The following is a 14,984-nucleotide window of genomic DNA, read 5'->3' as shown; positions in this document are numbered from 1 at the left end:
TCTCTCTCTGTCTCAAAAATAAATTTAAAAACATTAAAAAAAAAAAAAAAAAAAGAATGGTGGATCCAGGCAGTTAGACCTGCAACCTTGGGAGCTGTGGGCATGGTTAGCACAACTAAATAAGGTCCCTTCCAGGTAGTTTAAGTGGTTCCTTTTTCCGATTTTTTACCCAAACCTGATCCTTAGGTTTGTGGGGGTGTACAGGTATTCCTAGGGAAATAGGTATCCTGTCTGTCACCCATCTATGTATCTCAAATACAGTTTTCCCTAGTCCTTGTAGTTGTTTTTGTGTTTCTAAATTCCCTAGCTCTGTCAGGTCCCCCTTGAATTTGACTAGTGGAGGGGGTCTTCCACATAGGATCTTGAATGGGGAGAATCCTATTTTTGCCCAGGGTGTTCAGTGTATTCAGAGGAGAGCTAGGAGTAGTATATCTGGCCAGGGCAAGTTAGTTTCCTGACATAGTTTTGCCATGGCTGATTTAAAGGTCCGTTTCAAACATCCCACTTTCCCTGAACTCTGGGGCCGGAAGGCTGCATGTAAGTTCCATCAGATGCCTAGGACTTTGGCTACTTGCTGCACCACCTCGGCCACGAAAGCTGGGCCATTGTCTGAGCTTATGGTTAACGGCATACCATGTCTGGGAATGGTATCCCTTAGCAAGGCCTTGGTTACTTCTCTTGCCTTTTCAGTGTGTGTGGGATAGGCTTCAACCCAGCCTGAAAACGTGCAGATGAATGCCAAAAGATATTTACATCCTTTACTGGGTCTTATTTCAGTAAAGTCTACCTCTAAATCTTCGAAGGGTGCCTGACCACAGCGTTGGATTCAATGGGCCCAGTGGGGCCTTGTTTGGTGTTATTTTGAGCACAGAGGAGGCATCATTGAGAGACTGAGGCACAGAGGGACGGGAGTCGAGCAATTACATAGTAATGGCTTAATAAGGTTTTAAGGGCAGTTTTTCCTAGGTGGGTGAACACATGCTGTTGGAGAGCCACCTGTTGGACTAGCTCTTTGGTCTGGAAGTACCCACCATCCTTCTTTTGTCTGGCCTCCTTTTTCCTATTGTGCCCCATTTTGTTTCTTGGATTGTGCACTTTGGGCAAGTTGGCAGTTGTGGGGCCAGCATGATTTTTGAGGGTGTTGTTTGTTTTCCTGCTGCTTGTTCAGCTGTGGTGTCGGCTCATCAGTTACCTTCTGACACTGAGTCCTTTCTCTTTGGTGTCCCTTGCAGTGGATGACTGCTTCTTCCCTTGGTTCCCAGACTGCCCTTAATAGTTTTAGGATTTCTTCCTGATTTTTTATTTCTCTTCCTCCTGCGGTCAAAAGTCCTCTCTCCTTGTATAGAGCCCCATGTACATGTGGAGTGGCAAAGGCATAGTGTGAGTCAGTGTGTATGTCGGCCCATTTGTCTTTACTGAGTTCTAGTGCTCTTATTAGGGCCCACAGTTCTGCTCTTTGGGCTGACCATCCTTGTGGAAGGGCTTTTGCCTCTGTGACCTCAAAATAAGAGACTACTGCATAACCAGCATATATTTTGCCTTCATTCATGAAGGCTGCTGCTGTCGGTGTACAGGATGAAGTCACGATTTTGCGAGGGCCTATCTGATAGGTCGGGTTGGCTAGAATAGATTTCATCAAGTACTTCTAGACAATTGTGCTCTGGGAGCCCCGCTGCTGCAGGCAAGAAAGTGGCAGGCTTTAGAGTTTTTACAGCTTCCAGTCTTATTCGTGGGTTCTCACAGAGCAGTTCCTGATATTGTATCATCCAAGCATGTGTTAGCCAGTGTTGCCCTCTGGCCTCCATCAAGGTAATGACAGAATGGGGAACCTTAACATTTAGATTTTGCCCCAACATGAGTTTGTCTGCTTCTTTGATTAAAAGTGTGGTGGCTGCTAGTGACCTCAGACAGGGTGGCCATCCTGCCGCAACGGAGTCAATCTGCTTTGAAAGGTATGCCACTGGTCTTTGGCAAGGTCCAAATTCCTGGGTGAAAACCCCCGGGCCACCCCATTCTTCTGTATGTACAAACAGGTTGAAATCTTGTGATACATCTGGGAGTTTCTTGATTAGGGCCCCAGAAAAGGGGTGCTCTCTCTTGCCCCTTTAGTACCTCGTATAGAGGTCTGGCCAACTCCGAGAACCATGGGATCCATATTCGACTGAATCCTGCTGCTCCCAGGAACCCTCGGATCTGCTGGTGGGTAGTGGGAACCGGAATGGCACAGACTGCCTGATTCCTTTCGGCTCACAGTATCCGTTTGCCTTGGGTAATTTTAAAGCCCAAATATTTAACTTCCCGTTGGCAAATCTGTGCTTTTTTTCTTTGACACCCGGTATCCTGCCTCTGCTAGTAGCCTGAGTAGGGACCTGGTTCCCTCCTAGCACTGGGGTCCCTGTGAGACTGGCTAGCAGAAGATCGTCCATATATTGGAGGAGGACGCATCCTAGGTCCCATCCCAGAAATCTGGCTAAATCAGATGCCAGCGCCCCACTGAATAAGGCTGGTGAATTTTTGAATCCTTGTGGCAGCCTAGTCCAAGTGAACTGTTCCTTTGCCCCTGTGGCAGGGTTTTCCCGTTCAAAAGCAAATAGGGGTTGGCTATTAGATGCTAGCTGGAGACAGAAGAAGGCTTCTTTTAAATCTAGGCATGTGAACCATCCTGCTTCCGAGGGTATGAGTCCTAGTAGAGTGTAGCCTGTTGAAGTGTGTCTGGATCCCCAGGTGTGCCTCCCATGGGACCATGTATTGGCATATTTCGACAGGTTGAGATCCAGGCTTTAGGTCATTTAATATCAGGGGGTGGTTTTTTGCCAGACCAAGGGAGTTTCCCTTCTACCCAAACTGAAGGGAATTCAGCCTCTAGCCTTGGGGCCACAGTTGGCTCACTGGGAGGGGAAGTATATAATCTCCATTCCTCTTCCATGAAATCGTCAGGGACAAAATCATGGGTTGGGCCTTTTTGTTTAGGCACAATTGTGTCTGTCCATCTGAGGAGAAGGCTATTTCTGCCCTCAACTTGGCTAGGAGGTCTCTACCTAACAGTGAGACCGGGCAGTCAGGTAGATACCGGAATTCGTGAACTACTTGGTGACGTGCCCCCCCTACCCCCACCCCCTGAGCTGGCACTGTCAGGGACCACAAAATGGCCTTCAGGTTTGTGCCTCTGTGGCTCTTGCAATGGTGACTTCTCGACCTGACAGAGGTGCCACCTTGTGTGTCACCAGAGTGTTCGGCCCCAGTGTCGACCAGGAAGTCTAATGTTTGGCCCCCTCACCACCACCCCCCCACACACCACCTTCATTTAGACCATGGGCTCATGGGGGCCTAGTTGGATAGAGCCTGGTCTTTCCTAATCAGAGTCCACTCCTAGTTTGGAGTCCACTCCAGTTTGATCAGGTCAGCCTCAGGTGGTCCTGGTTGGTAATGGCTGGGTGGAGTGGTTTTTCTTTCCCTTTTTGGTGGTTGGAACATTCATTTTTCCAGTGTCCACATTCCTTGTAGTAGGCACATTGATCACGTCCCAGTGGCACCCTTCGTTTTTGTTCTTGACTCTGTCATGGTTTCTGTGGGGGCCCTTCTGGAGAGGGTGGTCGCCCCAAAGCAGTGGCAGGAGAGCTGCCTTTTGTTTCATTCTTTGGTCTGCCTCCTTTCTGGCAGCTTGATCCTGGTTTACAAAAACCTTGTTGGCGATTTCCAATAATTCAGTGACTTTTTTTCCAGTGAATCCTTCCAATTTTTGGAGCTTCTGTCTAATGTCACTTTGGGCCTGTCCCACAAAGGCAGCATTGACCATGTGCTGATTTTCAGGGGCTTCTGGGTAGAATGGAGTGTAAACTCTGAAGGTTTCACATAATCTTTCACAGAAATCAGCCGTACTCTCTTCTGGTTTTTGTAGGACCTCAGATACCTTTGCCGTGTTGGTGGGCTTTTTGGCCCCTGCTTTTACCCCCTGGAGGGAGGCGAGTCAGTAACTTTCTAATCTGGCCCTTCCCACCTCTGCGTTGGGGTTCCGGCGCGGCTCCTCTTCGGGCATAGCCTCCCGTACCCAAGCTCCAACGTCTAGATTCCCATCTGGTGCCTGAGTCTGGAGCCATTTGCTGGCTTCGCTGACAATTTGTCAGCACTCTTCTGTGTTGAAAAGGGTAAGAAGAAGCTGCTTACAGTTGACTCAGGCAGGACAGTGAGTCTGAATTATAGATTCTAGGAGATCTATCATCGCTTGTGGTTTCTCAGAGTAGGGCGGCGTGTGCTGTTTCCAGTTGAGGAAGTCAGTGTGGAGAACAGTTGTTAGTAGAAAACCGATGCCCCTTCTTGTAGGGTCCCTTGTAGGGCCCCTATTCTCTGGGGACCACTTGTCTCCCGCAATGGCATCTGCATTGCCATTGGGGGCCTTGGACCTTGAGCTTCAGACCTGAGGCATCTTTCTACTGGTTCAGGTGTCCCTGGTTGGGGTAGGCTGGCTGCTGGCAGAGGCATGACTGATGGAGGTGGACTATCAGGCAGGCGAGGTTCCCTTCCCTCGATTGATGGGTTGCTGGGGGCATATGGTGGCAGAAATGGAAGGACTTCTTCTGAATTTTCTTGGAAGATGGGGGGCAGTTTTTCTGCTGTGAAGTCTTCTTCTTGGCCTGTGTCACTGCGACCCTACACTGTTCCTTACTATTAATGCACAACCGGACCCAAGGAGGCTTGACTTAGGCTATGTCCGGTCATTGATCAATGTATGGGAATTGATCTGGGTGGCCAGGGTCTCCACTAATTTCTTTAAAAATAGCTTGAACTGTGGGGACATCTAGGGTGCTCTCAGGGGGCCAGCCTGCACCAAACGTGGGTCGTTCTAATTCACAGAGGGTGTGTAACTTCCCCGGGGTCAATTTGACCCCATAGTCACCTGAAAATCCCTTTTTAAAATTCTTAATTATACATTCCAAAACAGTTGGTTTTGAGGAACTCTCTCCATCGTGGTATCCTAGATAGATCCCTCCCAATGTACAGTGTCATAGGACAAACATGAGGGAAGAGGTCACTTTTTCTGCCTAGCCACTCCCCTCTCAGGGATTTAGACACCCTTTAGCATTGGCAGGTCAGTATAAACCCCTGACCTGGATCAGTCCTCTGAGGACCTGATTCTGCCTTGAGCCGTATGAGGTCATCAAGGAATCAGAATCGCAAGGTAGGACCCACTCAAGCTCCGTAGCCGAGACGGTGGAGCATGGGCACTCACACATACATTCAGACAGATTGCAGGCTTCCACCCAAGACTTCCTTGTCCTATGTGGTGACTGTGTCACCCAGGAGGTGATCAGACTCCTCTTCTGCCTCTAGGGCGGGCCTGAACTCTGTCTTGGGTCCCTGGGGACACTTACCTGATCCGACGTCCCATCCTGGCAGAATTTTCTGATTCCCCTTGGAGTCCATCCGAGCGCAGCAGGGACTGACTATTGCCAGGCCCAGCGAGGGTCAGGGTCCAGTGAAATCACATGGCATGCCTTCCTTTCCATCGTAGGGCCCTCGAAGATTGGACTCTCTGCTGGCCTCCCACAATGGTGGCTCGAGGGGCCAGCGTGGCTGTTGAGTTTCCCGGCCCATGCACCAAATGTTATAGCAAGTACTTGGCGCCCAGGAGAGACAAGCCATATGCACTCAGGGAATCAGAAAAGACTGTTCATTGCATACCAGTGCCAGGCCAGGGGAGTCACCTCCAAAGGCTGAGTCCCAAACCTTGGCATCGGCCTCCTTTTATGGCTGGGATGGTTGGGGGTTGAGAGACAAAAGAAAAAGGGGAGGGGGCCTTTATCAGTGGTGCTATCCGGGCAGTTGGTGGACACAAGAGGCAAACAAGATTACAGAAGCCAAAAGTATGCAGCCTCGGGCATCTGGCTGGCCCCTTTTATCTTGTTTTTACTAGCTTTTCTTCTCATTAATATACCCATTTGGTAGCTCCTAAGAGCTCCTCCAGGGTCCCTTCAAGGCCAACAACCAATTTTTGTATATTCTCTGAATATCTAGGGCTGATTGAGTGATAAATTTGTCCTTTAAAATCATCTCAGCCTTAGGAGTCTCAGGGGAGATAACCATATATTTAATGAGAGCCTCTCTCAACCTCTCCAGGAATACCATTGGGCTCTCATTTTGTGTTTGTAAAATAGTGGCTAATTTAGCATAATTTAAGGGCTAAATCTTAGATTTTCTTAATTTTTTTTCAAAACAGCTGTCTCACTAAGGGTCTAATTTAACAAAAGCATTATATCTTTCCAGGTCAACTCAAAATATACGTAATATTCTGAAAAGCCTTTATATACTTATCTGATCAGAAAATTTACCTAGATCCACTTTTACCTGTCTTAATAAGGTTTTTTCTTCTGGCATTTTAGCTTCTTATAAGGGAAACATGCCTGTTACATTATGGGGAGGGCCTGGATAAGGTGGGTAGCAGGAGCAAAATTGTAATTTTTTATATATATAGATTGAGGACCCAAGGAGGAGGAGGATGAAGATCCCTCTCCTCCTTCTCTAGGTCTGTTTTGGATACAGGTAAGGGGCCCTTAATTGTTTTCCCTCCTGATTGCTGGAATTTAGAAAGAGTTGCCATTAAATTAGCATCCACCTTACATTGCTTACATATATCTTGATTTTTTTTTTTATTAAGGCCCCAAAACCATGAACATAGGGGAATTCTCCCCATTTCCCTTCACATTTGCAAAACAAGTCCAGTTATAGGATAATACTGTCACTGATATTTCCCTCTGGCTGCCAGGTTCCCTCTTCCAATTTGTATTGGGGCCAAGCCTTTGGGCAAAAGAAAATGAATCATAATGCATTCCAAAGGAGTAATCGCTTTGGTTGGGGAGTTACCCATCTATAGGAAAAAGGAAGAAAGTTGTCTCTTATTTCAATTTCCTAGAGCTGGCCAGGAGAAACCTCATCTCCTGGCCCCGTGCATTTTGGCTGGGTATGGGACTGACAGCCAAAAGCCCTGTCAGTCTTGCGAGGTGCTGGGAGTAGTCATTCTCACCCAGGCTTGACCCTACCTCCGAGAGCTGACCTGGTCTTTCCTATTTTTTCTTACCCCTCCGTTTGTCACCTGCAGGACTTTGGGGGTATGGACTGTGACCAAGCAAGACTTTCCTGGTTGTTGTAGGATGCACTAATTTTATTTTGGCCCAACAGTAACTTACATATTGATCATTGGCCATTGAGCAAAACAAAAGAGACTCTTAAAAACTGAGAGCAAACTGAGGGTTGATGGGGGGTTGGGGGCGGGGGCGGGGGGGGGGGAGGGTGGGTGAGGGGTATTGAGGAGGGCACCTGTTGGGATGAGCACTGGGTGTTGTATGGAAACCAATTTGACAATAAATTTCATATTAAAAAAAAAAAAAGAATGATCATTGGCCATTGAGGGAGGGAGTTAAAGGGCCAAAGTCTAGGTCTATTCTGCCTTTTTCAACAATGCCCACATAAATATGTTTTAGCCATGTGGATATCCATTTGTACACACAATGGGCTAAGTTTAGTAAAATGGCTCCCAAGTATCTTAGTAAAAGCCCTTTATATACCATCCATCCCTCATATGGCAGAGGCATCCGTTCCTCTGCTAAACAGGAACAACACAAATGTGGAGGATTTGGAGGCCGGCTCCAAGGGTATTGCCATCATTTTCCCAGTCTTTGGATCAAAGTAGAAGGAATTTTAATCTTAACCCAGTGCACCTTTAAAATCCATTTATTTTAACCTTAGTCCATCCTGACCACACATGAAATTTCTTTTTAAATATTTCCTTCGGGAACCTTCTACAACTTTTCTTTGCATTTAGATTTTGTCCCAAGCCATTTCTCCCCAAATAACAAGTTTCATTTAGGACAAAATTACCTTCTTTTACCTTTAACAAAAATATATTTCTATTTTTTTTATACCTTTCATATCTCCTACTTTTCTACATACAGAGCATACAGCATACAGAGTTGTTTTTCTTATTTTATTAAGTTTTAACTACATTTAGCAGAATTTTAACTCTTAGAAACCTTAGTCTCCAGTGAAAACTAAGTAGTAACCATTTGTGAACTCAATGTTACATCAGAATTATTTTAGAAGGCAAACTTATGAATCCATTAAGCACAAACCATGTTTTTCAACAGATCCAAATATCATTAGTTTTTTGCAATAAGTCAAAAGCACAGACCTACATCTAATAATTAGTGCTCTAGCCTCTTATCTTGTTAGATATCCAATGAATTTAATCCCAACTTATTATGCAAGTAAAAACTTTAACATTTTAGGTTAACAGAGACTTTGAAAGTGATCTTAACAATTACCCCCCCCCCCCCAAAAAAAACTATGAGACAGACAAAGAAAAAACATTAGTTTAACTCATCCTTTTGTTAACAAATTGGCACAGAGGTAACCTGAGTTTATTTGACCTTCAGCAAATCTAGGTAGAATAAAAGTTTTTTTAATGTTGATAAACATTGTCTGTCTCAAACCATCAAACTTAAAGTAGCTTAAACACTAAATACGTTTTACTTGGGTCTATGTCAAACAATTTGTTCCCCATGGTTAACTTTCACCTGGGACGTTGGTGGGAAAATCCGAAGTTCGTGGTCCTTGACTTCTAGGGTGGGAGGAGGAGCTGATGGTGCCTGAGGCATTGAGGAGCCAGTGGTGCAGGCCACCCCCAGGTGGTGCAGAAAAGGAGGGGGGGCGGGGAGGGAAGGCAGAAAAGGAGAGGTGTCAGTAGAAGGCAGAGAAAGAGAATTCTGAGTTTTAAATCTTGTCAGCTCAGAGAGAGGAGTAGACTCCAGGTTTCTTTTGTTTTGTTTTGTTTTCCACTAGTGGCATTAGGCAGTCCCAAGTCAGTCAGAAGAAGGCAGGGAATTTCCCTGAAACAAAAGGAGTTTCGGCAGCTGCTTGGGAATATTCCTTAAAGTCCCCGTTCTGAGGTAGAATAACCAGAGACAGTTGGCTCTAATTACCACAGTCCATTGACCGAGGCAATGAATGTTAGACAAGTCCCCACACACAGTCACACTGCAACTCCAACCCACCGCCCAGCACCCAGTTCCTTAGAGTTGCAGCTTCTTTCCAGCAACTCTGGGAAGTGATCAGGCTCCCCTTCTCCATCTTAGGGGCAGGTTTGCCAAAACAAACCTGGATTCTTACCAGTCTGACAGGCAGCGCTGTCTGAGCTGGTTCCTGGGTCTCACCAGTTCCATTGGAACACATGGGGTCCTCACTCCCGGCTAGTTTCCTGAGAATCAAGTGGTCTGCTGGCCCATCAGGTGAGCTGCCTCTCCGAGTGCCCTGAGGTTCGTATCCCCAGTGGCAAAGGAGATGGAAATGCACCGGCTCCAAATCCCAGACGAGCCCCCAAACGAGCCCCCAAGTAATGTAGCAGGATTCTCACACAGAGAGTCCTGACACCGAGGCTTTTCTTTCCAGGAAGCAACTTTACTCCGGAGGCCAACACCACTCAGTTGGGTTCCTACCTGAAGAACTGAGTCCCCGAACGTCACATGGTATAGTTTTTTTTATATATTTTCCACTTTTTTATCTCCCATATATGGTAACATACAAACATGTAGCCTGATTAAGTGGTCTCATGTTATAAGATTGTGAGGGATGTTGTCCCGTGAGCATATAACCAGGTTACCTTGAGGTTTTTTTGGTTTTTTTTGTTTTTCTTTCCTTAGGGAGGGACCCTACCGCAATTTCCCTGGGTATAGAATCCTAGGGTGACATTTTCTTACACTAAGGATTTCAAGGACTTAATACAATCTTTTAGTGGTGAATGTTGCTATAAGAAGTCTGGAGCCAGCCTTATTTCTTTACTATAGCTTTATTGAATTGCATATTTTGGATACAAATACCTTATCAAATATGCAATTTGCAAATATTTTCCCTATTATGTGGGCTTGATGGTATCATTTGCAGCATAAGAGTTTTTAATTTTGAATAAATTTATCCTTTTATTTTATTTTGCCCCACATGCTTTTGTAGTCTTATCTAAGAAATCATTGCTCCACTGAAAGATCATAAAGATTTATTCCTATTATTTCTTCTATTTCTTTATTAAAGTTTATTTATTTATTTTGAGAGAGAGAGGGAGCGAGCAAGGAAGGGGCAGTGAGGGAGAGAGAATTCCAAGCAAGCTCTGCACTGTCAGCACAGAGCCCAACGTGGGGCTCAAATTCATGAACCATGAGATCATGACCTGAGCCAAAATCAAAAGCCAGATGCTTAACTGACTGAGCCACCCAGGCACCCCTCCTATTATTTCTTTTAAAGGGTTTTTGTTTTATCTCTCACACATACATCTGTGATCCACTTGGAATTAATATTTGTGTATAGTGTAAAGATGGGGTCCAACTTCATTCTTTTGTACATGGATATTCAGTTGTTCCAGTGCCATATGTTGAAGAGACTATTCTTTCCCTTATTGAATTGTCTTGGCACCCTTCTCAAAAATCAATTGGCCACAAATGTGAAGATTGATTTGTAGCCTCTAAATTTTATCCCATTAATCTTATGCCTGTTTTTATGCCATTACCGCACTTTATTGATTACTATTCCTTTTTGCATATTGTTCTTGGATCCTGAAACCTTGCTGAACTCATTTATTCTAAAATTTTTGTATTGGTGTGAATTCCTTAGGATTTTCTAAGGTCATGTCATCTGAGAATGGACATAGTTTTCTAACCCTGGCTAGAACATCTAGTACAATGTTGAATAGAAATGACAAGAATGGACATCTATGTCTTGTTCCTGATCTTTCACCATTAAGTATGATATTATTTGTGGGTTTTATAAATGGTTTTATCAGGTTGAGGAAGTTCCTTTTTCTTTTCCTAGTTGTTTCAGTGTTTTCGTCATGAAGGGATGTTGAATTTTGTCAAAGGCTTTCTCTGCATCTATTGCAATGTGGTTTTGTTACTTTGCTCTATTAATATTTATTCTATGAATTTGAATGATTTTTTTGTTAGACCAACCCATCTTTCTAGGAATTTGACCATTTTTGTCTAGGTTATCTAGCTTGTTGGCATACAATTGTTCATGGTATTCCCTTATAATTCTTCTTATTTCTGTAAGGATAACAGTAATGTCCCTTCTTTAATTTCTGATTTTACTAATTTGAATCTTTTTTTTTCTTGGTCATTTTACACAGAGATTTGTCAATTTTGTCAATCTTTTCAAGGAACCAACCTTTAGTTTTGTTGATTTTCTCTATTCTATTATCTAGTTCATTTATTTTTGTTCTAATCTTTATTATTTCTTTCCTTCTGCTTGCTTAGGATTTAGATGACTTTTCTAGTTTCTTAAGATGGAAGGTTTGGTTATTGATTTGAGTTTTTTTTTAAATATAGCCATTGGGTGGGAATGCAAGCTGGTGCATCCACCCTGGAAAACAGTATGGAGGCTCCTCAAAAAACTAAAAATAGAACTACCCTACCACCCAGTAATTGCACTACTAGGCATTTATCTATGGGATACAGATGTGCTGTTTTGAAGGGACACATGCACCCCCATGTTTATAGCAGCACCATTAACAATAGCCAAAGTATGGAAAGAGCCCAAATGTCCATCGATGAATGAATGGATAAAGAAGATGTGGTATATATATACAATGGAGTATTATTTGGCAATCAAAAAGAATGAAATCTTGCCATTTGTAACTACATGGATGGAATTAGAGGGTATTATGCTAAGTGAAATTAGTCAGTCAGAGAAAGACAAAGATCATATGACTTCATTCATATGAGGACTTTAAGAGATAAAACAGATGAACATAAGGGAAGGGAAATAAAAATAATATAAAAACAGGGAGGGGGAGGGGCACCTGGGTGGCTCAGCCGGTTAAGCATCCAAGTCTGGATTCCAGCTCAGGTCATGATTTCCTGGTCCGTGAGATCAAGCCCCACATCAGGCTCTGCACTGACAGTGTGGGGCCTGCTTGGGATCCTCTCTCTCTCTCAGTCTCTCTCTCTTCCCCTCCTCCACTCTCTCATGCTCCCTGTCTCTCTCAAAATAAATAAATAAAAAAAACTTAAAAAAAAAACCAGGGAGGGGGACAAAACATAAGAGACTCATAAATATGGAGAACAAACAGAGGGTTCCTGGAAGGGGTTGTGGGAGGGGGGATGGGCTAAATGGGTAAGGGGCATTAAGGAATCTACTCCTGAAATCATTGTTGCACTATATGCTAATTTGGATGTAAATTAAAAAAAAAAAAAAGAGAGAGGAAAAAAAATATATATATAACCATTGGGGCATCTGGCTGGCTGTCAGAAAAGCATGTGACTCTTGGTCTTGGAGTCATGAGTCCGAGCCCCACGTTGTGGGTAGAAATTACTAAAAATAAATACGTAAACATACATGTGTATATATATATGTATACATGTGTGTGTATATATATGTATGTGCATGTATACACACACACATGCACATATGGTCATTACAGTTATAGATTTCCTTTTTTTTTTTTTTTTTTTTTTTTTAATATTTATTTATTTTGAGACAGAGAAAGACAGAGCGTGAATAGGGGAGGCGCAGAGAGAGAGGGAGACGCAGAATCCGAAACAGGTTCCAGGCTCTGAGCTGTCAGCACAGAGCCCGACGTGGGGCTCGAACTCACGGACCGTGAGATCGTGACCTGAGCCGAAGTCAGACGCTTAACGGACTGAGCCACCCAGGCGCCCCTAGATTTCCTTTTAAACACGGAATTAGTCATGTCCTGTAAGTTTTGATATATTCTGATTTTGCTTTCATTTATCTCAAAATATTTTCTTTTTTTTAAGTTTTACTTATTTATTTATTTTTTAATTAATTAATTAATTTATTTATTAGCACATGTAAGTGGGTGAAGGGCAGAGAGGGAGGGATAGAATCCTAAACAGGCTTCTCACTTTCAGCTCAGAGCCTGACATGGAGCTTGATCTCACGAACCCTGGGATCATGACCTGAGCCAAGATCAAGAGTTGGATGCTTAACTGACTGAGCCACCCAGGCACCCCTCAAAAGTTCTTTTGAACTATGTTTTTCTTCTTTGTACTTGGACATCCCCTCTTAACCACTGAGGGCTAGTGACCCAGTTTTGCATTAGCTAATCGGCCCTAATATGACACTTCTGTGAGACACTCCTGCCCATGCTGCTCCCTTGGTTGTAGCTACCACAGCTCCATAAACAAATAGTTCCTCACCCCAACCCCCAGACCAGATCCTGGAATTTTGCCCCTGCCCAGCCCTGAGCTCTTTCAGCATCTGACACCATCTCCTCAAAGGCCCTTGAGAATCACAGTGAATAAAACAATTCCTCACATCTACCTAGCTTGTTTGGGTGGAAGAGTTACACTATGTGGATGAAGGCCCAAAGGAAGTCCCAGAAAATTAAGGTGAATATCTTTTTTCTTTTTTTAATGTTTATTTATTTTTGAGAGAGAGAGAGACAGTGTGCGAGCAGGGGAGGGGCAGAGAGAGAGATACAGAAACTGAAGCAGGCTCCAGACTCGGAGCTGTCAGCACAGACCTCAACGTGGGGCTCAAACTCATGAACCCCAAGATCACGACCTGAAGTCAGACACAACAAACTCAGCCATCCAGGCACCCCTAAGGTGAATATCTTGAATGCCTCCCAGGGGCCTGATGGTGTTACAATGCTGAACACCTGGGAATCAGGATGAGCTGAGAAAATAAAATTTTCTTACTTAAAAACATACTATGGGGGTGTCTGGTTGGCGCAGTTGGTTAGGCATCTGACTCTTGATTTGGGCTCAGGTCGTGATCTCGTGGTTGTGAGGTTGGGCTCTGTGCTGGGTGTGGAGTCTGCTTAAAATTCTCTCTCTCTCCCTCTGCCCCTCTCCCCTGCTCACGTGCTTTCTATCTCTAAAAAAACAAAACAAAACAAAAACAAAAAACGAAAGAACACATAATATTAAATGCAACGTGGTACTCTGGATTGGATCCTGAAACAGAAAAAAGACATTAATGGAAAAACTGGTGAAACCAAATAAAGCTTGTAGTTTAACATTATCGTACCAAATTGTTTGGTTTTGACAAATGTGCCATGGTTAGTAAAACGGTATTAGGGGAAGCTGAATGAATGGTAAATAAGATCTCTGTACTATCTGTTCTGCAAACCTAAAGTTATCTTAACGTTAAAAAAAATAATGACATGTATTGAGGGATTTTTACGTGCTAGGCACTGTGCTAAGCACCTTAAGTGAATTATTTCAAATAATCCTCACAACAATCCACAAAGTCAGCATTACTGACCCCATTTTACAGGTGTAGGAAGAAGATTTAGGCCATTCTACTAACAATGCATCAGAATACTCCATTGAACAGGAAAAGAGTGAGCATGGGGAGACAGTTTCTTGCAAAGTCCTTTCCTCATGCCCTGCAGAAAGTAGAATTTAGCTGGTTATTAACAAAAGGAAGGAGAAGGTGTAGAAGCTCTTTCCTCTTCCCTATATCCTATGAGATTTAAGATTGGTATGTAGGCAAAAGTGGATAGGTCCTATATTGGGCATCCCAAGTATGAACTTGAAAGATAGACTTAACTAGGACATAACTATGGCAGAACTAAAAATCTCTAAAGAATCCAGTCATTAGAATATTCTGTCTTTGGGAAAGCTCTCATTGCCTTGTGGAACTTTTAATTGGGTTGCATTCCATGCCTCCAATAACTATCTATCAACATCTAAGGATCCTGAGATATGATTATGTAGATTCAGTCACACTGTACCAGAATTGCATTCAGTGGAAGTGACACCTGACTGGACTTCTGGGACTAAGACTGGAGGCACAATCTGCCATAGGCAACATTACATGGTGCAGTATATCTCTGACATCCTGATATCATCATAAATTCCCAAACAGCACTAAATAGCATAATGTCCCTCAAAGAATAAAAAAAGCACTAAAGTAGAACTGAAAATTTAAGTGGCCCCTTTTAGCCATATAAGTTAGTGCTTCCATGCCAGTTAGAAAAT

Source organism: Panthera pardus, unplaced genomic scaffold (assembly GCF_024362965.1).
Source record: "Panthera pardus isolate Hobbes unplaced genomic scaffold, ASM2436296v1 HiC_scaffold_16, whole genome shotgun sequence".
Lineage (NCBI taxonomy): Eukaryota > Metazoa > Chordata > Mammalia > Carnivora > Felidae > Panthera > Panthera pardus.
Note: the sequence above shows the minus strand (reverse complement) of the source record.